The sequence below is a fragment of the Lithobates pipiens genome, unplaced genomic scaffold (assembly GCF_037356315.1).
Source record: "Lithobates pipiens isolate NorthernLeopardFrog02 unplaced genomic scaffold, aLitPip1_a1.2 Scaffold_28, whole genome shotgun sequence".
Taxonomy (NCBI): Eukaryota; Metazoa; Chordata; class Amphibia; order Anura; family Ranidae; genus Lithobates; species Lithobates pipiens.
The window spans coordinates 101913666-101939005 of NW_027507789.1; the positions used below are offsets into that span (position 1 = coordinate 101913666).

The 25340-nt window shown below is 47.2% G+C and overlaps 1 protein-coding gene across 4 annotated transcripts in view; it reads left to right on the plus strand.

The window, feature by feature from the left end:
* Positions 1-7716: 7716 nt before the first annotated feature.
* LOC143935546 (uncharacterized) overlaps positions 7717-25340 on the plus strand; it is a 445466-nt gene continuing 427842 nt past the window's right edge. The window contains exon 1 of one of the 4 annotated variants that reach the window (XM_077459495.1): positions 7717-8064. The gene's annotated coding sequence lies outside the window, so the exon portion shown is untranslated. Of the gene's footprint in view, positions 8065-8151; positions 8275-25340 lie in introns of those variants that run through there. The other 3 variants (XM_077459494.1, XM_077459497.1, XM_077459496.1) reach the window with 3 other exon arrangements.

Sequence of the window (25340 nt, forward strand, 5' to 3'; positions counted from 1 at the left end):
TTGGTACTTTCATTAGTAACTATATAGTTAAAACATCAGAGATTATTAAAGCTGCTATTTAAATTATCTACCTAAATTCCGCTCTCCAAACCCCCTTCCCTTGGCTGCTCTAAACTACTGCTTAACCATCTAGTGGTTAATTTGACTTATAGAACCATTGTTCATATGATACTTAAGAACTATAATTAAAACCAATTTTATTAGATTAATGATGGTTACAGTGGCTTACAGCAACTAATCCGGACCTGCGATGTGTGTTGTGTATTTGTGTATGTGTGTTATGTATGTCCTGTGAGGCCGCGTACACACGCGCGGACTGTTCGCCCAACCTTGTTCGTCAAACAGTTTCGGCAAACAGTCCGCTCAAAATTTGCATGAGCGGACTTGCCCACACACGAGCGGACTGTTTCAGCGAACTGTTTGCCAAACAGTTCGCTCAACTTTTGAAATGAACGGACTCGCCCACGTAAGGCGGAGGCAAGTCCGCCCATTTCGAGCGCGTGTGCAGGTAGGCGGGGCCCGCGACGGAGACGTCGCGGGCTCCGCCGCCTGGAATGGACTTAAAGGGGAACCCCAACGCCGAAAAAAATCGGCGTGGGGGTCCCCCCAAAGTCCACAACAGACCCTTGTCCGAGCACGCTACCCGGCCGGCCAGGAAAGGGGGGCGAGCGAGCGCGCCCCCCCCTCCTGAGCCGTACCAGGCCGCGTGCCCTCAACATGGGGGGTGCCTTGGGGAAGGGGGGGCCGCGCGGCCCCCCCACCCCAAAGCACCTTGTCCCCATGTTGATGAGGACAAGGGCCTCTTCCCGACAACCCTGGCCGTTGGTTGTCGGGGTCTGCGGGCGGGGGGCTTATCGGAATCCGGGAGCCCCCTTTAAGAAGGGGGCCCCCAGATACCGGCCCCCCACCCTATGTGAATGAGTATGGGGTACAATGTACCCCTACCCATTCACCTGTAAAATAAAAGTACCCAAAAAAAAAACACAACACACGAGAAAAAATATTTTATTGCACAGCTCCGGGGGTCTTCCGTCTTCGGGGGTCTTCTCGCCGGACTCCTCCGCTATCTTCTTGTAGCTCTTTTACTAGCGGAGGAGTCCGGCTTTCTTCCTCCCCGCCGCCGGCCTCTTCTCCCGACTTCGGGGGTCTTGTCCCCCTCTTCGGTTCTTCTGCCGGGCCACCGCGCCTTCTTGTAGCTCTTTTACAGGCGGTGGCCCGGTCTTCTGTCGCCGCCGCCTTCCGTTCTTCTGCCGGGCCACCGCGCCTTCTTATAGCTCTTTTGCAGGCGGTGGCCCGGTCTTCTGTCGCCGCTGTCGCCGTCGCCGCCTTCCGTTCTTCTTCTTGTTCTTCTTCTTCTCCAGGAGATGTTGACACGACGCTCTCTCCGGCCGGAATGCCAGAGCCGCCCTGCGCTGCCACTTATATAGTGACAATGGGGCGGTGTCACATGGTATATGTCACATGGGTTGGTCACATGGGTTGATGTCACATGGGGACTATGACATCGTAAGGGGGCGGGGTCACCATGTGACATCAACCCATGTGACCAACCCATGTGACATATACCATGTGACACCGCCCCATTGTCACTATATAAGTGGCAGCGCAGGGCGGCTCTGGCATTCCGGCCGGAGAGAGCGTCGTGTCAACATCTCCTGGAGAAGAAGAAGAACAAGAAGAAGAACGGAAGGCGGCGACGGCGACAGCGGCGACAGAAGACCGGGCCACCGCCTGCAAAAGAGCTATAAGAAGGCGCGGTGGCCCGGCAGAAGAACGGAAGGCGGCGGCGACAGAAGACCGGGCCACCGCCTGTAAAAGAGCTACAAGAAGGCGCGGTGGCCCGGCAGAAGAACCGAAGAGGGGGACAAGACCCCCGAAGTCGGGAGAAGAGGCCGGCGGCGGGGAGGAAGAAAGCCGGACTCCTCCGCTAGTAAAAGAGCTACAAGAAGATAGCGGAGGAGTCCGGCGAGAAGACCCCCGAAGACGGAAGACCCCCGGAGCTGTGCAATAAAATATTTTTTCTCGTGTGTTGTGTTTTTTTTTGGGTACTTTTATTTTACAGGTGAATGGGTAGGGGTACATTGTACCCCATACTCATTCACATAGGGTGGGGGGCCGGTATCCGGGGGCCCCCTTCTTAAAGGGGGCTCCCGGATTCCGATAAGCCCCCCGCCCGCAGACCCCGACAACCAACGGCCAGGGTTGTCGGGAAGAGGCCCTTGTCCTCATCAACATGGGGACAAGGTGCTTTGGGGTGGGGGGGGGGCCGCGCGGCCCCCCCTTCCCCAAGGCACCCCCCATGTTGAGGGCACGCGGCCTGGTACGGCTCAGGAGGGGGGGCGCGCTCGCTCGCCCCCCTTTCCTGGCCGGCCGGGTAGCGTGCTCGGACAAGGGTCTGTTGTGGAATTTGGGGGGACCCCCACGCCGATTTTTTTCGGCGTTGGGGTTCCCCTTTAAGTCCATTCCAGGCGGCGGAGCCCACGACGTCTCCGTCGCGGGCCCCGCCTACCTGCACACGCGCTCGTAATGAGCAGACTTCCCTCCGAGCGGGAACAGTTTGCTCATTTCGAAAGTAGCCTACACACGGGCGGACTGTTCGCTCAAACCAAGTTTCAGCGGACAGTTTTTCGGAATTTCCGAAAGACTTTGTCCGTCAAACTGTCCGCTGAAACTGTCCGCTGAAAGCCCACACACGAGCGGACTGTCCGCCCAAACACTGTTCAGCGGACAAAGTTGGGCGAACAGTCCGCCCGTGTGTACGCGGCCTGAGTCTTTCGTCTGTGAAATTGGATTTCATGTGGGAAACTTTCATGAACTGTACTTAGCTTTAATTGATAGTTTACATTAGAATTAATTAACTTTTGAAATTAATAAAATAGTATTGCTTTTTTATCATTAAAAAGATTTTGAACTGTTTATTGTTGCCAGTGGTAACCTCTTTACATGCCGGGTCTGCCCCTTTCCTTTTCCTATATGCTAATTGGTTTACGGCAACAACGCCCTAAGGGTTGAATGATTCAATTATGAGTCATCATTATTGATTTATTATTAGTGGTTAATCTTGCGCTCCCATTTCCCTTTTTCCTTAATTTTTGTAATAATGAGACATGAATGTATTGATAGAGGCCCAGGGAGCCGCTTTGCAAATAATGTCTGGAGCCACATGCCGGGACCCTGCCCAAGAAGCTGCTATTTCCCTGGTGGAGTGTGCTGTCACCTCCTCTGGAGGAGCCAAGCCCTTAGCCCTGTATGCTTGCTGGATGATCTGCACGATCCGGGCTGCAATTGTCCTGGTTGAAGCTTTCTTTCCTTTATTACCACCAGAGTGCAGGATAAAGAGGTGATCAGAACGTCTAAAGGGAGAAGTAATTCTTAGATCCTCTTTTTGAACTTCACCTACGTCCAGAGGGTGAGTGTCCTGAATGTAGGCAAGATGATCTCTTGGTTCTCGTGGAACACTGAAGTCACTTTTGGGTTTGAGCCCAGCATAGGGATGAGGAATACCCATTCTGGAAAAAACATCAGGAAGGGTTCTTCATGACCTAGTGACCCGATCTCAGAGACCCTTTTAGCCGAGGTGATGGCTACTAAGAAAGCTACTTTTGCCAAGAAATCCTTAATGGAAAGCGGGGAAGGCCCCATGGTACTGAGTCCAGACAGATAGTCGAGGACGAGGGGAAAATCCCACTTAGGGAACCTTGATCTTCTTTGGGGCTTGAGTCTTGACGCCCCACGAAAGAACTGTCAAATTAAAGGATGAACCACCCATGAAGTACTGGAGAAGGCTGAGAAGGCTGACAAGGCTGAAACTTGGACTCTTAGCCCTTGTACACACGGTCGGAGATTCCATCGGAATGTGTCCGATCGGATCGTTTTGTCGGATATTCCAACTGTGTGTGGTCTGCATCGGACTGTTTCCGTCGGAATATCCGTCGGACCAACTTTTCCAACTTGCCGGAAATATTTTCAGACAAAATGCTCTGATCGGACATTCTCCGATCATGTGTAGAGAATTCCAATCGGACAAAGTGCCACGCATGCTCAGATCAAATTCCTACACCAAAGTTATTGGCTACTAGCGTGAACATAGTCCCATCGTAACGAAATAACGTTATCACATCGGATTTTCCGACAACTTTGTCCGACCGTGTGTATACAACAGTTTCGGACAAAACCCGATGGATTTGGTTGTCGGAATCTCCGACCGTGTGTACAAGGGCTAAGAGAGCTGATAGACAATGGTAGATCCAGGCCAGATTGAAGAAAACTGAGAATATCCTGAACTTCTGGATGTCTGAAGGATCTGCCGTAGAAGAGGAAAACTCAACAAATCTGGCCCAGATCCTCCCATAAACTTTATTGGTGCTTGTCCTTCTTGAGCTCATGAGGGTAGAGATCACTTTTGAGGAGCACGCGAAGGATTCCAGCCTCTCCCTCTCAAGAACCAGACCATCAGTCTCAGTCATGCTGGACAAGGGTGCAGGACCATCCTTTGAGAAAGAAGGTCCAGCCTGAGAGGAAGAGGCACTGGATCCTGAAAACTGAGCTGGATCAGGAGGGCAAACTAAGGCCTGTTCGGCCAGTACGGAGCTATTGTTACCACTGCGACCGCCTCCGTTTGAAGCTTCCGCAGGAATCTTAGGATAATCGGGAGCAAGGGAAAGGCATACGCCTGCTTGAAACTCCAATGATCTGTCAGGGCATCTGTTCCGAAGGCCTGGTTGCAATGACCCTGACTTTAACATTTCTTCACTTTGAAGTTGCAGAGGGAAGCGAAAAGATCCAATTCGGGATTGACTCCCATTGATAGAATCCACACAAATGTCTTCACATGAAGAGACCACTCATTGTTGTCCAACTGAGTGCGTGAAAGGAAGTCCGCCTGAGTGTTCTGGACTCTGGGGACGAAGACTGCTGAAATGCCAGACAGGTTCTTCTGGGCCCATGATAAGATGGGTTTGACTTCCGGAAGGAGTGTGGAGCTTCGTGTGCCTCCTTGTCTTTTCCCATAGGATACCGCCGTGGTATTGTCCATCCTTAATAACACTGACTCTCCATTCAAGAGGTGAGAGAAGGACTGGAGGGCACACCAGACTGCCCTAAGTTCCAGAACATTCGAGCCTGGGTTGAGGAGATGATTGTCCCACTTGCCCTGAGCAAGGTTAGATCCACAGAGGGCTCCCCAACCGGTATCGCTGGCATCGGTCGTGACCGTGGACCGTGACCCAGGAGATGGGGGCAATGGATTGGCAATTCAGTAGGTTTCTGCGCTGAAGTCACCAGAAGAGGCTGTTCCTCATTGTTCTAGATACATGGATAGTTTGGTTCTTGTCACCTGATTTCCATTGCCGGAGGAATCCTGACTAGACATGGGCGTTGTCAAAAAATTTGTTTCGTTCCGTTTTGTATTAAAAAAAAATCATATTTCAAAATTCGTGATTCATATGAAATATAAATTTTCGTTGGATTCGTAAACTTTTCGCTAAAATAATGAAAGTTCATTATGATGAATTTATCATTATGAGGGGCTCCCACCATCCCTGTGCTGTGCTGACTTCCTGGGTTATTAACCTTTTAGTTTCGTTAACTTTTTGTAAAAATAACGAATGTTCGTTATGATGAATTTATCATTATGAGAGGTTCCCACCATCCCTGTGCTGAGTTCCCAGGTCTGTACACCTGCTGTGTCCATTATGAGGGGTTCCCACCGTCCCGGTGCTGAGTTCCCCGGGTCTGAGTGTGCATCCGCTGTGCCCATTATGAGGGGTTCCTACCATCTATGTGCTGTGCTGACTGCTGACTTCCTCTGGTGAACAAAACACCAGTCACGTTTCCGTTGTAAAGAAATTTAGATCCGAAATTCCGTATTTCATATAAAATTCGTAAGCAAAGAAATTCCCATGGGGTTTCCACCATCCCTGTGCTGAGTTCCCAGGTCTGAGTGTACACCCGCTGTGCCCATTATGAGGGGTTCCCACCATCCCTATGCTGTGCTAACTTCTTCTGATTGATGAACAAAACACCAGTCACATTTCGGTTAATTTGGATCCGAAATTTCGTATTTTGTATAAAAAATCATAAGCATAGAAATTCCCATAGGGTTCCCACCATCCCTGTGCTGAGTTCCCGTGTCTGAGTGTACACCCGCTGTGCCCATTATGAGGGGTTTCCACCATGAATTTATCATTTTGGGGGGTTCCCACCATCCCTGTGCTGACTTCCTGGGGTTTTAACTTTTGGGTTCATTAACTTTTCGAAACAATTACGAACTCCCGAAATTCATAAACAAAATTTTGTATTTCGTACATCATCCAGTTTGTTGCCAAACAGAGAGGACCCTTCAAAGGGAATTTTACACCAGGCTTGCTTGGAGACTGGGTCAGCGAGCCAGGGACGTAACCATAAGGCCCGCTTGGCTGTGACTGAGGATAACATAATCCGTGCCAGCAGGCGAATCAGGTCAATAGATGCCTCCCCCCCAGGAAGACTGCCACTAGCTTTAGCTCCGCTGCTGCTGAATTCCTAGCCAACACTTCTGAAACACCCCTGAGGAAGGAGTCTACATTCTTTGTCCAAGCTTCCATAGCCTTGGACATGGCTGCTAGCGCCAGGGCAGGTTTGCAAGCCATACCGGCAAGCCCATATATCCTCTTGAGGTCCTGGTCTATCTTTCTCTCAAGACCGTCCTTAAAATATACCGCATCCTCCAAAGGTAGAGTAACATGTTTGGCTAGACGCATCAAGGCTGCGTCCGTATGTAGGGTGTCTCCATCTCCTTCAGAGACTGTTGCACCACACGCCTCACAAGAGACTCCAAATTCTGATTTTCTGTCTCTTTTTTCCCCAACCGCTCAGGCATAACAAAGGTCACACAAGGACTTGCCCTCCGGGACGTGTGTCCCACACCCCCAGCAGGCTCTGCAATCAGAGGGGGTGAGGGGCCAAATTAAAGAAAACGCACACCTGTATGATTTTGTGGCTCCACAAACACCACCTCCACCGCCCCCCCCCCCCCCCCCACCACAGCCACCCCACCCACCACAGCAGTAGGGCGGACAGTGGCAATACCAGCCACAAGACCCACAACAAGGCCTCTGGACTGGGGATTTTGCTTTTTTTTGTTTTGGAATAATGATTTTATTTGTTATATTTTCTATATTTTTGAATGCATAAAATGCACTTGAATGCATAAATGCACTTTTTGGTAGTTCTTTATATTTGGATGGCAGATAGCATCTCTAATTACATTTTTTTGCTTTTTTTAATGCACAATAAAAAAAATGTGTAGAATAATACTTGGCTATGTGTTTTACTTCAAATGACAGTTTGGGAGTAGGCAGTTACATTTAAAAAAAATACTATGTAAAATTAACAAGGGACACCAACATAGTTGTATCTTTGATCTTAAAAACTATGGGATAATGGTGTTGTGGTAACTTGCACAAAAAAAAATTAAAAAAATAACAAGCATAATAATATTATTCTTGATATTACCTTGAAAATATGTTTGGCAGAACTCCATCAGTATCATCAGCAAAGCAGCTTCATTATTATCCCATTAAAGAAGAAGAGAATGTGCGCTGCATTTTGAGATTTCAGCATTTGCTCCGCCACGAATGTTAATTCTGCATTATGTACTCTAGTTTACAAGACCGACCGCTTCTGGCTCATCCTTCCGAGCATGCGTGTTTGTACTTTGGACTTTTGTGTGACAGATTTGTGTACAGACATTTGTTGGCCGAAAGTTGGACATTTGTCTGATGGAGCGTACTAACGGTCGGATTTTAGGCAAACAGTCTGTCATCGCATAATTCCCAGACAGAAATCAGATCGCGTGTACAAGGCTTCTTTGCAAGAATTCTCTGAGTTTGTTTACACTTTTTAGATTTATACGGTATTGTAGATCCACATCAGTCTACTGCCACCTTGAGGTAGCAATTATGCGTTGTAATCATTGTGTCTTTCACTTTCATTTCTGCAATTGAGTTTCTTCTTCCTGGTACGTGAATCAAACGCCATACAAGCTTCAAATATTGCATTCTCTGTCATACTTCAAATTTAAAGGTAAGAAAATCTAATGGAATACCTATTGTGAGCTGTAGCAAGTATAATGCTCCCTGGGGTAAGCAACCTCTTCAGGGACAGATGGCACTCTAGTAGTATAGTGACAAACAGTGGTGGGTTTATTGGTGCGTGTGTCCAGGTGAGCCTACATAGCCTGCAAGGGCGAGGTGCAGCACCCAGTATGGATCAGCATATTAGAGGACCTGAAAGGTAAATAAAATGTGTAAATTCCCCAAATCGCTGCAAGATACTACGCTACAGTATCAGTATAGCTGATGTAGATCACACTACTTTTATGTAATTATTTTCCTTATTTTTGTAATGTTAGATTATATTATTTACATTTTCCTTCAATGTACTGAGTAATGTACATTGGTTACATAGTTACATAGTTAGCAAGGTTTAATAAAGACACCAGTCCATCCAGTTCAACCTGAGTAGGTGTCACTTTAAATTCATATTCTATTTATCCTTCCGTTTGTACCAGCCAAGCACCTGGTAACCTGTCAGTTAGTTTAAATAAGCAGCCTGGAGCTCAGCAGTTTGCATGGAATTAGTCTTGGATGGCCTTGTGTTTGACCACCAGGCACTTAAACCCCCTTCCTAACCAGACCAATTTTCAGCTTTCGTTGCTCTCATTTTGAATGACAATTACTCAGTCATGCAACACTGTACCTATATGAAATTTGTGTCCTTTTTTCACACAAATAGAGTTTTCTTTTGGTGGTATTTAACCACTTTCAGACCGGACCATTTTGCTGGTAAATGACCAGAGGTCTTTTTACACTTTGGCACTGCGCTGCTTTAACTGGTAATTGCGCGGTCATGCAATGTTGTACCCAAACAAAATTTGCGTCCTTTTCTTCCCACAAATAGAGCTTTCTTTTGATGGTATTTGATTGCCTCTGCGATTTTTATTTTTTGCGATATAAACGTAAAAAGACCGCAAATTTTGAAAAAAAATAATATTTTCTACTTTTTGTTATTAGAAAAATCCAATAAACTCAATTTTAGTCATACATTTAGGCCAAAATGTATTCAGCCACATGTCTTTGGTAAAAAAAAAGTCAATAATTGTATATTTATTGGTTTGCGCAAAAGTTGTCACATCTACAAACTAAGGTACGTTTTCTGGAATTTACGCAGCTTTTAGTTTACGACTGCCTATCTCATTTCTTGAGGTGCTAAAATGGCAGGGCAGTACAAAACCCCCCCAAATGACCCCATTTTGGAAAGTAGACCCCCTAAGGAAATTGATAAGAGGCATGTTGAGCCCATTGAATATTTTATTTTTTTGCCTCAAGCGATTGAATAATGACAAAAAAAAAAATTTTTTTTTTTTTTACACAAAGTTGTCACTAAATGATATATTGCTCACACATGCTATGGGCGTATGTGAAATGACACCCCAAAATAAATTCTGCTGCTTCTCCTGAGTACGGGGATACCACATATGTGGGACTTTTTGGGAGCCTAGCCGCGTACGGGGCCCCGAAAACCAAGCACCGCCTTCAGGCTTTCTAAGGGCGTAAATTTTTGAGTTCACTTCTCACTACCTATTACAGTTTTGAAGGCCATAAAATGCCAAGATGGCACAAAACCCCCACAAATGACCCCATTTTAGAAAGTAGACACCCCAAGCTATTTGCTGAGAGGCATGTTGAGTTCATGGAATATTTTATATTTTGCCACAAGTTGCGGGAAAATTACAAACTTTTTTTTTTTTTTTTTTTTTCACAAAGTTGTCACTAAATGATATATTGCTCACACATGCCATGGGCATATGTGAAATGACACCCCAAAATAAATTCTGCTGCTTCTCCTGAGTACGGGGATACCACATATGTGGGACTTTTTGGGAGCCTAGCCGCGTACGGGGCCCCGAAAACCAAGCACCGCCTTCAGGCTTTCTAAGGGCGTTACAGTTTTGAAGGCCATAAAATGCCAAGATGGCACAAACCCCCCCCAAATGACCCCATTTTGGAAAGTAGACACCCCTAAATTTAGGGGTACACTAGTGAGACTAGGTAATAAATGGCGGGTGCCCTGAAACTATAAAAAAATAACTAACCAACCAGCGTCACCTGTAACAGTTATATGGTGATCACTGGTGAAAGGGTTAACTAGGGGGCAATCAGGGGGCTTTATGCGGTAGTATATGGGGGTCCCTGGCGCTATAAAAAGCTGCGGCGAACCTAAATACCTACCTGCCTAACTAGCGTCACCTGTGACACTAATACAGCGATCAGAAAAACGATCGCTTATTAGGCTGGGTTCACACTGGAGCGATGCTGGAACGCCACGAATGCGCGGCGGGTTCCCGCATCGCATGCCTCCCGGCGGCAGTTCACACTGCCCTATGCGAACTGCTGGGAGTGTCAGTGAAATGTTACTGACACCCCCAGATCAGTTCGCATATCGCAGTGCGATCTGCAAACTCGGATCGCATGGTGTGAACACCCATGCGATCCGATTCTGCTGCGGGCCAAAAAAAGGGTCCCGTGCGAATTTGCGGCGGGTGCGGCGGGTGTGGCGGGTGCGGCGAATGGCTGAACTCGAATCGCACAGAGATCGGATGTGATTTGCACTGCAGTGCGGTGCGAATCACATCCGTTCTCAAACCGCTGCAATCTGAACCCAGCCTTAGTGACACTGGCGACGGGGGGTGATCACGGGGTTAAACCTTTATTGGGGGGGTTAGGGGGGTACCTTAGAACTAAAGGGGGCTAACCCTAACTGCCCTAACAGTTATTAGTCACAAATGACACCCGCCGGGTGATCAGGGGGTTAAACCTTTATTAGGTAATAAATGGCGGGTGCCCTGAAACTATAAAAAAATAACTAACCAACCAGCGTCACCTGTAACAGTTATATGGTGATCACTGGTGAAAGGGTTAACTAGGGGGCAATCAGGGGGCTTTATGCGGTAGTATATGGGGGTCCCTGGCGCTATAAAAAGCTGCGGCGAACCTAAATACCTGCCTAACTAGCGTCACCTGTGACACTAATACGGCGATCAGAAAAATGATCGCTTATTAGGCTGGGTTCACACTGGAGCGATGCGGAAACGCCGCGAATCCGCGGCGGGTTCCCGCATCGCATGCCTCCCGGCGGCAGTTCACACTGCCCTATGCGAACTGCTGGGAGTGTCAGTGAAATGTTACTGACACCCCCAGATCAGTTCGCATATCGCAGTGCGATCTGCAAACTCGGATCGCATGGTGTGAACACCCATGCGATCCGATTCTGCTGCGGGCCAAAAAAAGGGTCCCGTGCGAATTTGCGGCGGGTGCGGCGGGTGTGGCGGGTGCGGCGGGTGCGGCGAATGGCTGAACTCGAATCGCACAGAGATCGGATGTGATTTGCACTGCAGTGCGGTGCGAATCACATTCGTTCTCATAAACCGCTGCAATGTGAACCCAGCCTTAGTGACACTGGCGACGGGGGGTGATCACGGGGTTAAACCTTTATTGGGGGGGTTAGGGGGGTACATTAGAACTAAAGGGGGCTAACTCTAACTGCCCTAACAGTTATTACAGTCACAAATGACACCAATGCAAAAAAAAAAAAAAAAAAAATGACATTGGTGTCACTGTGACTGGGGGGCAGGGGTAATTGGGGGGGTGATCGGGGGGTAAAGGGGGGGTGTGAGTGTGCCTGGCATGTTCTACTGTGTGTGTAGAGTGTTGGTGCAACTCACCGATCCGCTCTCCTCCGTGTCGGAACGGAAAATACCGACACGGAGGAGAGAATACATCACTTCCTCTCCTGTGTTTACATTACAGGAGAGGAAGTGATGTCACGGGGGATTTCCATTCGTCGAGAGCGATCGCGAGGGGGTGGCCATGAATGAATGGCCGCCCCCTCATCCCGGATCGCTCTCGAAGAAATGCCGACCGCCGCAGGCACCGGGGGGGGGCCCGATCGGGCCCCCCACCCGCGGGCAGGCAGGGACTTATATATACGCCCATATGCCTGCCCGTGCCATTCTGCCGACGTATATCGTCGTGCGGCGGTCGGCAAGTGGTTAATCACCGCTAGGTTGTTTATGTTTTGCGCTATAGATCAAAAAATACTGAAAATTCTGTAAAAAAATAAAAAAGTCTTTGTTTCTGTTACAATTTGGCAAATTAGTAATTGTTCTTCATACATTTTGGCCAAAATTTATACTGCTACATATGTTTTTTTAAAATAATGTATATTATTTGGTCTTTGTGAAAGTTATAGAGTCCACGAGCTATGGTGCCAATATCTGAAAATTGATCACACCTGAAGTACTGACGACCTATCTCATTTTATGAGACCCCAACATGCCAGGGAAGTATAAATACCCCCCAAATTACTCCTTTTAGACATTCCAAGGTATTTAGAAAGAGGCACTGTGAGGTTTTTGAAGTTGTAATTTTTTCCCACAATTCTTTGCAAAATCAAGTTATTTTCTTTTTTTTTTTCACAAAATTTTCATATTATCAGGTTATTTCTCACACACAGCACATGCATACCACAAATTACACCCCAAAACACATTCTGCTACTCCTCCTGAGTATGGCGATACCACATGTGTGAGACTTTTACACAGCGTGGCCACATACAGAGGCCCAACATGCAGGGAGCACCAGCAGACGTTCAAGGGGCATACATTTCAAGTCTAATTTGACTAATTACAATTTGAGGCACTGTAGTAGCATGGGTGCAAACTGATGTGGCATGGATAAGCCGTGGATGTGGATGGCTGGGTATGGCTGGGTGGAATGGCTGGATATGGCTGAGTATGGATGGCTGAGTATTGCAGGGTATGGCAGGGTATGGCAGAGTATGGTAGTGGCTGGAATGGGCACTGAGCAGCGCTGTGGGCACTACACATCCAGCCAACAGCACTGCTGCAAACAATCTCTCCCCCTCTCCCCTCATACTGTACCAATCAGTACAGAGAGGGGAGGGAGGAATTGGACGTGACGCCAGTCTGTTGTTGTGATCGCTCCATCATTTTGACAGAGCGATCACGTAGTAAACGGCCGCTATCCGCAGGCATTTACCGTGATATGTGATGCTCCGGGTTTTCCGGACCCGGTGGTCACAGATGTTTCCAGGTGCCCACCCCTGGGGGCGCACGGGAGCAAGATTCTGTGAGAACGTCCATGGACGACCTCCAAGAATAAGCCGACTGCGCTGTAGGCATCTTTCGGCTAGGCCCGGTCGGCATGTGGTTAAAGCCAAAAGCTGACCATAGACGGATCAAAATTCGGCCAGTTCAGCAGAGACCGGCCAAATTTTGATCCTTAAGTGGCCATTCTTGCTAGTCAGAAGTCAATGGTTTAATTAGGATGGTGCCATTGCTGGCAATTGCACCATGTCAGATCGCACCAATGTGAACCAGGGCTCAGTGCAATTAAGTAATGCTACTTGGAAGCGACTTTGATCAAGCTTGTATTGTCTATAAGGGCCAAAATGACTCTATGCTGAATTCTATTGATGTGAATGGACATCATTGAAAACAATGTGATTTCCCCTGTCATGCGATTCTGTGTGACTCAAGTCGCATCTGAAATTGCACACTGACCCAGGCCTAAGCAATGTTTGACTTGTGTCTTTGTACCTAAAACAAACCATATAAATAAAATATCATTTAAAAGAAAACAATGTCCTGGCAGGGGGGATTCCTCCATTCACCTTGCTTATGTGAAGGGAGGAATCTGTTTTTTTTTATTTTTTATTATTATTCAGCCAGCTGACCATCTATAGCCAGCTTTAGTTTAGTTAAAAATAAAAATGAAAAAATAAACATGAAACATTACTTACAATTGGGACAAGCTTACACATATTTAGATACTATTTGGAACCTTCCTGAGCTATCCCACTAGGAAACTCACTGCAGACCACCAATCATAAAGAAAGCCAGGGGGTCTATACATCGCTGTGGGGCAGGGAATGCCTCAGCCACTTATTATTGATGGTCTGCAGTGACAGCTTACTGGTAGGATAGCTCAGGTGGGTTTGGACTAGTATCTGAACATGCCTGCGCCCATCCCTGCTTACCATCAGTGTGATGTGTCCCTTGTACTGCTGTCCCCTAGGTTTGGTGAAATCTTCCCCCTCCAAAGCCCCTCCGCATCCCTGCAATCTTCCAGTGCAGCAGGGGCTAATACAGCCCACAGAGTTGTGACAACGCTGGAGCCAATGCGCACAACCGCGATATCTGCCAGTAACCCACGATCGTTCCTCAGAGAGTCAGAACGGGGATCTGTCAATATAAACAGACAGATCCCCATTCTGTCAGGGAAGTAGAGGGTTCTGCTGTTCCCACTGATCCCTGTCAGTCCACTCCCCCCCACACCTCCCTAGGGAACATTTAACCCCTTGATCGCCCACTAGTGTTAACCCCTTCCCTGCCAGTGACATTTATACAGTAATCAGTGGCTATATTTAGCTCTGATCGCTGTATAAATGTCAATGGTCCCAAAAAAGGGTCAAAAGTGTCCGATCTGTCCGCCATTACTAGTAAAAAATAATAATAAAAATGCCATAAATGTATCCCCTATTTTGTAGACACTATAACTTTTGCGCAAACCAATTAATATATGCTTATTGCGATTTTTTTTTTTTTTATCAAAATATGTAGAAGAATTAGAATTAGAGCTGCGCGATTAATCGTCAAGAATCGTTGTCGCAATTTTTTTCCCCGTTGCGATCTTGACAAAGCTGTTTCACGATTCTTGCTATGCAAAGAATTCTCTCTGCTCTTCTGAAGCCACAGCCATCAAAAGAAAGCAAGAAAAAAACAGGAAGTCTGCCAAGTATCACAACATTCTTTAGCAGTGGAACTAAATATAAACATTGTAACAATTTGTCAAAGGAATAGACTTCCTGTGTAAGTGAGGAAAGTTTAACCACTTAAACACTAAACTTTTTTCTGACATTTGTTGGTTTCAAGTTAAAATTGTTTTTTTTTTTTTTTGCTAGAAAATTACTTAGAACCCCCAAACATATATATTTTTTAGTAGAGACTCTAGAGAATAAAATGGTGGTTGTTGCAATATTTTATGTCACACTGTACTGTATTTGCACCGCGGTCTTTCAAATGCAATTTTTGGGGAAAAAATTACTTTAATGAATTAAAAAAAAAACGAACCAGTAAAGTTAGCCCAATTTTTTTTTGTATAATGTGAAAGATTTTACATTGAGAGAATCTTGAGAGAATTGTGATCTTTTTTTTCTAAGCAAATAAATCATGATTCTCATGCCCTTGTACACACGGTCGGAGATTCCGACGGAATGTGTCCGATCGGAGCGTTTTGTCGGATATTCCGACTGTGTGTGGTATGCATAGAACTGTTTCCGTCTGAGTATCTGTCGGACCAAATTTTCCAACTTGCCGGAAATATTTTACGACAAACTGTTCCGATCGGACATACTCCGATCATGTGTAGAGAATTCCGATCGGACAAAGTGCCACACATGCTCAGATCAAATTCCTACATCAAAGCTATTGGCTACTAGCCTGAACGTAGTCCCATCGTAAGGAAATTACGTCATCACGTTCTGAAAGATCGGATTTTACGACAACTTTGTCCGACCGTGTGTATGCAACAGTTTCGGACAAGATCCGTCGGACAAAATCCGACGGATTTGGTTGTTGGAATCTCCAACCGTGTGTACAAGGGCTTAGAAGAATACATATTGGTCTAAACTGATGAAGAAATTCATTTTTTTTTGGGGGGATATTTATTATGCTCTTTTTTTGTTTATAGCACAAAAAATAAAAATTATTTGTGAAGAAAAAAGGACATAAATTTTGGGTACAACTTCGCATGTCAGTTAATTGTCAGTGCCGTATTGCAAAAAAAATGGCCTGGTCATTAAGGGGGTAAATCCTTCCGGGGCTGAAGTGGTTAAGTCATAGAACCTGTAGTATGACTTCTATGAATTGAGGAGCTGTTCAAAAGTGAGGGACATGGAGATTGGCGGTCCTTAGTGAAAGCTGCCTGGTGGGATAGCTCAGGCGAGTTCCAACTAGTAAACTAAGTTAACTGCTTGCCGCCTGGCCACAGTACATTTACTTTGACATGGCAGCACGGGCAACCATGGGCACTGCTCCCACTCTTGCTGTGTCCACTGCACACAGCGGATTGCGGCTCCTGGGACCCTGGCCACTTTGAGCGGCTGGGGTATCACATGATAGCTTTGCAATCACATGATCACAATGTGAACATAACTGTTATAAATGGGTTTCATTCATAACAGCTGTGCTTAGAATTGTGATGCTGTGATTGGCCCACAGCTATCATATGGTACCTGGGCCAATCATAGCACCCTGTACAATATGATAGCTGTGTGCCAATCACAACACACAATAGTAATCACAGCTGTTATAAATGTAACCCATGTGTAATGTCACAGTAACAGCAATCAAATTGTAACAAAAAACAAAAAAAAACCCTGATCACCCGGTGGGCGGTGGTCTCTGTGGGGAGCATCAATAGTTTCAAAAAACGAATAGATAAGCAACTGAACAACCACAACATACAGGGATATACAATGTAATACTGACATATAATCACACACATAGGTTGGACTTGATGGACTTGTGTCTTTTGTCAACCTCACCTACTATGTAACTTAAACTATGTAACTTTAATTTTATTGGATATGTTTTATAACAAAAAGCAGAAAATACTAGTTTTTTTTTTTTTTTTTCAAAATATTTGGTCTTTCTTTGGTCAAAAAGCTCTATTTGTGTGGAAAAAAATGATATAAATTGAATTTGTGTACAGCGTTGCATGACCGGGCAAATTCCAGTAAAATAGCAAAATGCAGAGTAGAAAAAAATAAAAAATAACTTGCCTTTTTATGGTGTAATTTTGGATGCTAAAGGACAAGTTAAGTTTTTTAGGTAAGTTGTATTTTATGTACAGTAGTTCCCCAACCTCCTCTATTGCAAGCTGCCATATTGAATACTTACTTTCCTCCCAATTCCAGTGATCTTAGGCCTCATGCACACTGGATGTCATAAAAACTTTATAAAAATGCCAGTACCTTTGCAGTGAGTTTTTCAACATTTTTGCAATAGCGGTTTTTAACTTTTTTTAGCATTTTTCAGCATAAGGGTTTTTATAGTTTTTTTTTCCCCCAATGGATCAAAAACGTTAAATGCTGTTAGCTGTTTTTTTTTTTTAACGTTTATCTGTGTTTTTAGGTGTCCCCAGCCAAAAACAGCCTATGTGTGCATGGACACATAGGATAACATGCTGGAGAGTTTATTGACTGTAGAAAAAACATCTGAAGCTAAAAACAGCAGCCAAAAAAGGTCCAAAAACGTCCAGTGTGCATGAGGCCTGACCAGGCCTGGATTGGCCATAGGGCAAACCGGGCACTTGCCCGGTGGGCCGCCGCCGCCGGGGCCGCCATGCTGTAAGTTCTTGCGGGGCTTGAGCTGGCGCCGTTCATCCAGCCTCTCCTCGGCCGCCCGGCTGCTTAGCCATCGGTGCCGGGGGGAGGAGCTAGATGAGACTCCTTCGGCCTCTGCGCGGACGCCTGTACAGGTCAGCCATCGGTGCCGGGGGGAGGAGCTAGATGAGACTCCTTCGGCCTCTGCGCGGCCACCTGTACAGGTCAGCCGTCGGTTCCCGGGAGGAGGAGCCAGAGCAGACACCTTGGAGCCTTTGAAAATGTGAGTTCAGCCCCCCCCCCCCCCGTAAACTGCATAGGAGGAGCTGTGGGGGCGGCTGCATATAGAATAATTCTCTCCATCTTCCTCCTGCAGTAGCGGAATGCCTGTGAGAGGGAGAGGAGAAGCATTCCGAGACTGCAGGAGGAAGATGGAGAGAATTATTCTTCTATATGCAGCCGCCCCCACCGCTCCTCATATCCTGCTTCTCTCTGCTGCTCCCCCTGGGCTCTCCACTGCACCCATACTCTCTACCACCCCCCATGCTCTCCAAGGCACCCATACTCTCTGCCATCCCCCCATATTCTCCACCTCCCCCCATGCTCTCTGCCACCCCCCATGCTCTCCACCTCCCCCCCCATACTCTCCACCCCCACATGCTCTCTGCCACCCCCCCCATACTCTCCACCCCCACATGCTCTCTGCCACCCCCCCCATGCTCTCCAAGGCACCCATACTCTCTGCCATCCCCCCATATTCTCCACCTCCCCCCATGCTCTCTGCCACCCCCCATGCTCTCTGCCACCCCCCATGCTCTTCGCCTCCCCCCCATGCTCTTCGCCTCCCCCCCATGCTCTTCACCTCCCCCCCATGCTCTTCGCCTCCCCCCCATGCTCTTCGCCTCCCCCCCATGCTCTTCGCCTCCCCCCCATGCTCTCTGCCACCCCCCATGCTCTCTGCCACCCCCCATGCTCTCTGCCTCCCCCCCATGCTCTCTGCCTCCCCCCCCATGCTCTCTGCCATCCCTCCATGCTCTCTGCCATCCCTCCATGCTCTCTGCCATCCCTCCATGCTCTCTGCCATCCCTCCATGCTCTCTGCCATCCCTCCATGCTCTCTGCCATCCCTCCATGCTCTCTGCCATCCCTCCATGCTCTCTGCCATCCCTCCATGCTCTCTGCCATCCCTCCATGCTCTCTGCCATCCCTCCATGCTCTCTGCCATCCCTCCATGCTCTTCGCCTCCCCCCCATGCTCTCTGCCATCCCTCTATGCTCTCTGCCATCCCTCCATGCTCTCTGCCATCCCTCCATGCTCTCTGCCATCCCTCCATGCTCTCTGCCATCCCTCCATGCTCTCTGCCATCCCTCCATGCTCTCTGCCATCCCTCCATGCTCTCTGCCATCCCCCCATGCTCTCTGCCATCCCCCCATGCTCTCTGCCATCCCCCCATGCTCTCTGCCATCCCCCCATGCTCTCTGCCACCCCCCATGCTCTCTGCCACCCCCCATGCTCTCTGCCACCCCCCATGCTCTCTGCCACCCCCCATGCTCTCTGCCACCCCCCATGCTCTCTGCCACCCCCCATGCTCTCTGCCACCCCCCATGCTCTCTGCCACCCCCCATGCTCTCTGCCACCCCCCATGCTCTCTGCCACCCCCCATGCTCTCTGCCATCCCTCCATGCTCTCTGCCATCCCTCCATGCTCTCTGCCATCCCTCCATGCTCTCTGCCATCCCTCCATGCTCTCTGCCATCCCTCCATGCTCTCTGCCATCCCTCCATGCTCTCTGCCACCCCCCTATGCTCTCCGCCTCCCCCCCATGCTCTCCGCCGCCCTCCCTGTGCTCTCCACCTCCCCCTATTCTCTACGCTGCCCCCCCTGTGCTCTCCTCTTCCTCCCTGTGTTCTCTGCCTCTCCCCTGGGCACTTGCCCCACCCCATGTTCTCAAGGTTCTTCCCTGTGCTCTCCAACCCCCCATGCTCTTTCCTGGTCCCACCTCACCCCCTCCCCCTCTCAGGGGATCTGTCAGGGAGGACAGTGGGGAAGGGGCCGGTTAACATGTCATGGGCTGCTCAATGCAAAATGCTCTGCCTATTTTTTGCCCCAGTCTGGGCCTGGGCCTCACTGTATATCCCCGCACAGATATTCTTTGGTGCAGCTAACAGGAAGTGACAAGGACACTGCATTTCTTACCAGATCGACAGGCATTTTCTGTATTTGCTGAAAATGATCTTAAAACTAATAAGTAAATAAAACAAATGCAGCCACTGCACCTAAGGACTGGAAGCTGCAACATATTGAATTTTTCTTAATGGGTTTAGTTATCCTGTGAACGTATGCTGTGGGCCCATTTTTTTTTCTGTGGGTGAAACATATTTCACTCAATGGCTGGAATAGCCATTCTAATCTACTTGTGTGACTCTTTCTGTATCTCTTTCATTCCAAGCCTATTTCTTACATTTGTTGCTTACAAGTTAAAATCCATAATTTTTGCTAGCAAATTGCTTAGAACCCCCAAACATTATATAAATATTTTTAGCAAAGACCCTGGAAAATAAAATAGTGATCTTTATTTTATATCCCACGGTATTTGCGCAGCGGTCTTTCAAAATTTCTTTCTAAATTATAAAAAATAAAAATAAACAGTTAAACAGTTAAAAAGTTAGTCCCAATTTTTTTTCTTTAATGTGAAAGATGATGTTACACCGAGTAAATGGATACCTAACATGTCATGCTTTGAAATTGTGCATAATCATGGAATGGCGACAAACTACGGTACCTAAAAATCTCCATAAGCGATACTTTAAAAAAAAAAAAAAAATGTAACAGTTACTAGGTTAAAGTTACAGAGGAGGTCTTTTGCTAGAATTATTTATAACGATCGCGGCGATGCCTCACATGTGTGATTTGAACACCGTTTACATATGCGGGCTCGACGTACGCATGCGGTTTTATTTGCTGCATAAGCTCATGGGGACGGGGACACTTTCAGAAAAAAAATAATTTTTTTATTTTATTTTATTTTTTTTACATTGCCACTTTACAAAAATTCTCACATTTATTGCTGTCACAAGGAATGTAAACATCCCTTGTGACAGTAATGGGTGATGACAGGTACTCTTTATGGAGGGATCAGGGGTCTAAAAGACCCCAAATCCTTCCTTTGCACCTCAAAGTATTCAGATTAGCAAAAACTGCAATTCTGAATACTGTAATTTTATTTAAAATCGGCGCCATTGGCAGCCGAGTAAACGAAAGTTACGTTATGATGTTGCTTCCGTGTTTTTACATAGGAGACTGGAACAAAGCCGTTTCTGGCTTTGTTCCAGTCTCAGCCTAGCTGGCGGAAGTGCCGGATCGTGAGACTGGAGGGGAGGCCCGGGAAGAGTGGCCTTTAGGATAACAGCTGAATGGCTTTTAGCTGCATCGGTTGTTATTCCTAAAGAGCCCAACGTCCACTCTAACAAACAGGGGGGATACTTGCAACTGCATGCATAACCCCAGTATAACCCCTTCAAGCCAAGGCCACATATGTGCGTACGGTTGGCACAAAAGGGGTATAGAACAAAATGTGACCTGTATACTTAATCTGAAGCCAGCCAGAGCACATATAATAGCTAATACATTTATTGAAGTGAATTGGGGATTAACCCCTTCCCGACGGCAGGTTGGCACTGCTGTGTGAGCCAACGTAGCTGTACGTCTGCTCTTAAAGATGCTGTAGCAGGTGCACGCATGTCCAAAGCGTGTCCCCAGAGCCGATGCACTTGCTCAGTGGCCACGATGACTGCCAGGCACCCGCAATCGCTCGTGACAGAGATAGAACCGGGATCTGTGTGTGTGTAAACATACAAATCCCTGTTCTGTCAGGGTAGAGAAGACAGATTGTGTGTTACTACCAAGTAGGAACAACGATCTTTCTCCTCTTCTAGTCAGCCACATTCCCCCCACAGTTAAAACACATCTAGGGAACACATTTAACCCCTTGATTGTCCCCTAGTGTTAACCCCTTTCCTGTCAGTGACATTTATACAGTAATCAGTGGCTATTTGTAGCACTGATCGCTGTATAAATGTTAAAGGTCCCAAAAAACTGTCAATAAAAATCACAGATCACCGTCATTACTAGTAAAAAAAAATAAAAAAAATAATAATAAAAATGCCATAAATCTATACCCTATTTTGTAGACGCTATAACTTTTGTACAACTAATCAATATACGCTTATTGCAATTTTTTTAATATGTAGAAGAATACATATCGGCCTAAACTGATTTTTTTTTTTTTGGGGGGGGGGGGGGGGGGTGTTTATTAAAGCAAAAAGTACAAAACATTGTGTTTTAAAAAAAATTGTTGCTCTTTTTTGTTTTATAGTGCAAAAAAAAAGTGATCAAATACCAGAAAAAGAAAGCTCTATTTGTGGGGAAAAAAGGAAATACATTTTGTTTGGGTACAACGTTGTATAACTGTGCAATTGTCAGTTAAAGCAATGAAGTGTCGTATCACAAAAAATGGTCTGGTCAGGAAGGGGGCAACTCCTTCTGGGGCTAGAGCGGTTAAGCAGAACCATCAATGTGTTTAAAAGGAGGGACTGATACTATACACTTAACAATTAAAAAATTATATTGTTAATAGCACACCTTCCAACATTTCAAGTTGAGAATGAGGGACATTTTGGGAAGAGAGTGGCATGCATAGCACGCTGCAGCAACAAGTGGGTGTGGCCACAATGATGGTGGGAGGGGCTTAAGGGCAGCAGTTAAACAAAACCTGGGCTTCCTTGTTCCTATAAAGTATGCTTTGATTGCTCTGCCACAAGCTTGAATCTCAGGGATACATATAAACCTTAAAGAGGAGGTAAACCCTGATGGGTCCCCATCAGAGCCCCTCCTCACATAAGGGCCCCCATCAGAGAACCCCTTTTTATCACAGTCCCCATCAGAGTCCCTCCTTACATTAGGATTCCCATCAGAGGACCCCCTTATTTCAGAGTCCCCCCCACAGTGCATGTCCCCATCAGAGCACCCCAACAGCAGGTGTCCCCATAAGACTACCCCCCACAGCAGGTGTCCCCATTAGAGTCTCCCATAGCAAGTGCCCCCATCATAACCCCCCCAACAGCAGGTGTCCCCACCAGAGCCCCCCCCACCAGGTGTCCCCGTAAAAGAGCTCCCCTCCACAGCAGGTGTCCCCATAAGAGCTCCCCCACCAGGTGTCCCCGTAAGAGCTCCCCTCCACAGCAGGTGTCCCCATCAGAGTCTCCCCTGCAGCAGGTGTCCCCATAAGAGCCCCCCCACAGCAGGTGTTACATAGTCAGGTTGAAACAAGACACGTCCATCTAGTTCAACCAAAAAAAAGATGTCCCCATAGATCAGTAGAGTAATGTACCTGTCCAATTGGTCCCTGGGCATATGTGATATCTTTGGTTGCTAGGAGCAAGCAACCAATTACAGCAGCTCAACATTTAGTGAAGGCGGCGCCAGAGGAAATGTATAGTAATAGGAGGGCGGGACTCAAAGGGCATTTCTGGGAGAGCAGGGGATGATTGGTAGCAGCTCCGGCCAACCAGAAGCCCTCAGCAGCCACCTATGCAAGACTCCAATCCGCTGAGAGGAGCTGACACACGCAGAAGGGTCGGGGCAGATAAGGGACTGCTACAACAAGGTGCGGTCACCCACAGGCACCGTACAGGGGGATTAGTGGAGTCCAGTACCAGCACTTGTTCCAGTACTGGGCTCCTCTGTGGGACTCATTCAGGATTCAGGAGACAGCGGGATTTGCTTGAAATTCCGGGACTGTCCTGGTGAATCCGTGACAGTTGGGAGGTATGTAATAGAAAACAGATCATGGTCCTTCATTGAATTTTAATTCAGCCGGACACCATGTCCCCTGTATTCTGTCCAGGACAAAGAATTATTTTGAAAATGTCACCCATCTTTATCCATGTTTTTTATACACAAGAGTAAAAGAGAGACATTGTTTATTAAGGATATAGACAAATGAATGTAGTACACTCACATTGTGTTGATAAAGACAAGCACATCCATACAGGTTATGGTTTCTCTCCTGAGTCCAGAAATCCAAGCTGGATGAGAAGTGAACTGACAGTCTCTATCTGAATAGTCCCTGAGCAGCCGGCGACAAAATGCAAGAAAGCCGCCCGCTCTCAGCGAGAATCTGGAAAGCAGAGAGACTCCACACTTGCACGTGATCCTCAGAAGCCAGCTGATAAATGACGTTTGATGGTTATTATATATATATATATATACGCGTTTCAGAAGGCGTGGCCTCTTTCTTCAGCTCTACCATGTGGTCTCATAGGAGCACTTAAATAGTGTCCATCATAAGGTTGTTACCTATTATGTACCATTCAATAGGCTACCACTGAGAGCACATGACTACTGATTAGCAAACCAATCTTTTTGTCTGATAGAAATAATTAACCCCTTTAGTTTATATGTTTAAGAAAATTGTGTTATAGCCTAATAAAGAATATATGTACCGTATATACTCGAGTATAGGCCGACCCGAATATAAGCCGAGGCCCCCAATTTACCCCCAAAAAACTGGAAAAAATTATTGACTCGTGTATAAGCCGAGGGTGAGACATGCCTGTCCATCCCAGTGTGTCCGTCCATCCCTGTGGGTCCATCCATCCCTGTGTGTGTGTGTGTCCATGCATCCGTGTGTGTGTGTGTGTGTGTGTGTGTGTGTGTCCATGCATCCGTGTGTGTGTGTGTGTGTGTGTGTGTGTGTGTGTGTGTGTCCGTGCAGCCTACCTGTGTCCAGCCTGCCTGTGTCCGTCCAGCCTGCGTCCCGTCCAGCCTGCGTCCCGTCCAGCCTGCGTCCCGTCCCGGCCCGTCCCGGCCCGGCCCGGCCCGTCCCGTCCCGAGCCGAGCCTCCGTCCTTCAGCCTTCTCCGTCTTCGTCGGCGGCCATTCTAGGATTCAAAAGCCGCGCCTCCGTCGGTGATAGGCGGAACACTCAATTTCCCACTGACTGCTGTTCCGCCTATCGGATGTCCGTGATAGGCGGAACACTCAATTTCCCAGCAGCCTGTGTTCCGCCTATCACGGGCATCGTCTCATCCTCGTCCGTAGTACGAGGATGAGACGATGCCCGTGATAGGCGGAACACAGGCTGCTGGGAAATTCAGTGTTCCGCCTATCACAGGCGAAGGCGGAGCCGGAGGCGCGGCTTTTGAATTCTAGAATGGCCGCTGTCTGTCTGCTCGACACGCTGATCGAGCGGGCAGACAGCGATGACTCGAGTATAAGCCGAGGGGGGCACTTTCAGCCTCAAAAAAGAGGCTGAAAATCTCGGCTTATACTCGACAAGTGGCACACAATTGTGAAGTGGAACGAAATCTATTGGATTTTTGAAACTTTTTTTAACTAATAAAAAAATGAAAAGTGGGGCGTGCAAAATTATTCGCCCCCCTTGCGTTAATACTTTGTAGAGCCACCTTTTGCTGCGATTACAGCTGCAAGTCGCTTGGGGTATGTCTCTATCAGTTTTACACATCGAGAGACTGAAATTCTTGCCCATTCTTCCTTGCAAAACAGCTCGAGCTCAGTGAGGTTGGATGGAGAGCGTTTGTGAACAGCAGTTTTCAGCTCTTTCCACAGATTCTCGATTGGATTCAGGTCTGGACTTTGACTTGGCCATTCTAACACCTGGATACGTTTATTTTTGAACCATTCCTTTGTAGATTTTGCTGTATGTTTGGGATCATTGTCTTGTTGGAAGATAAATCTCCGTCCCAGTTTCAGGTCTTTTGCAGACTCCAACAGGTTTTCATCCAGAATGGTCCTGTATTTGGCTGCATCCATCTTCCCCCTTAATTTTAACCATCTTCCCTGTCCCTGCTGAAGAAAAGCAGACCCAAACCATG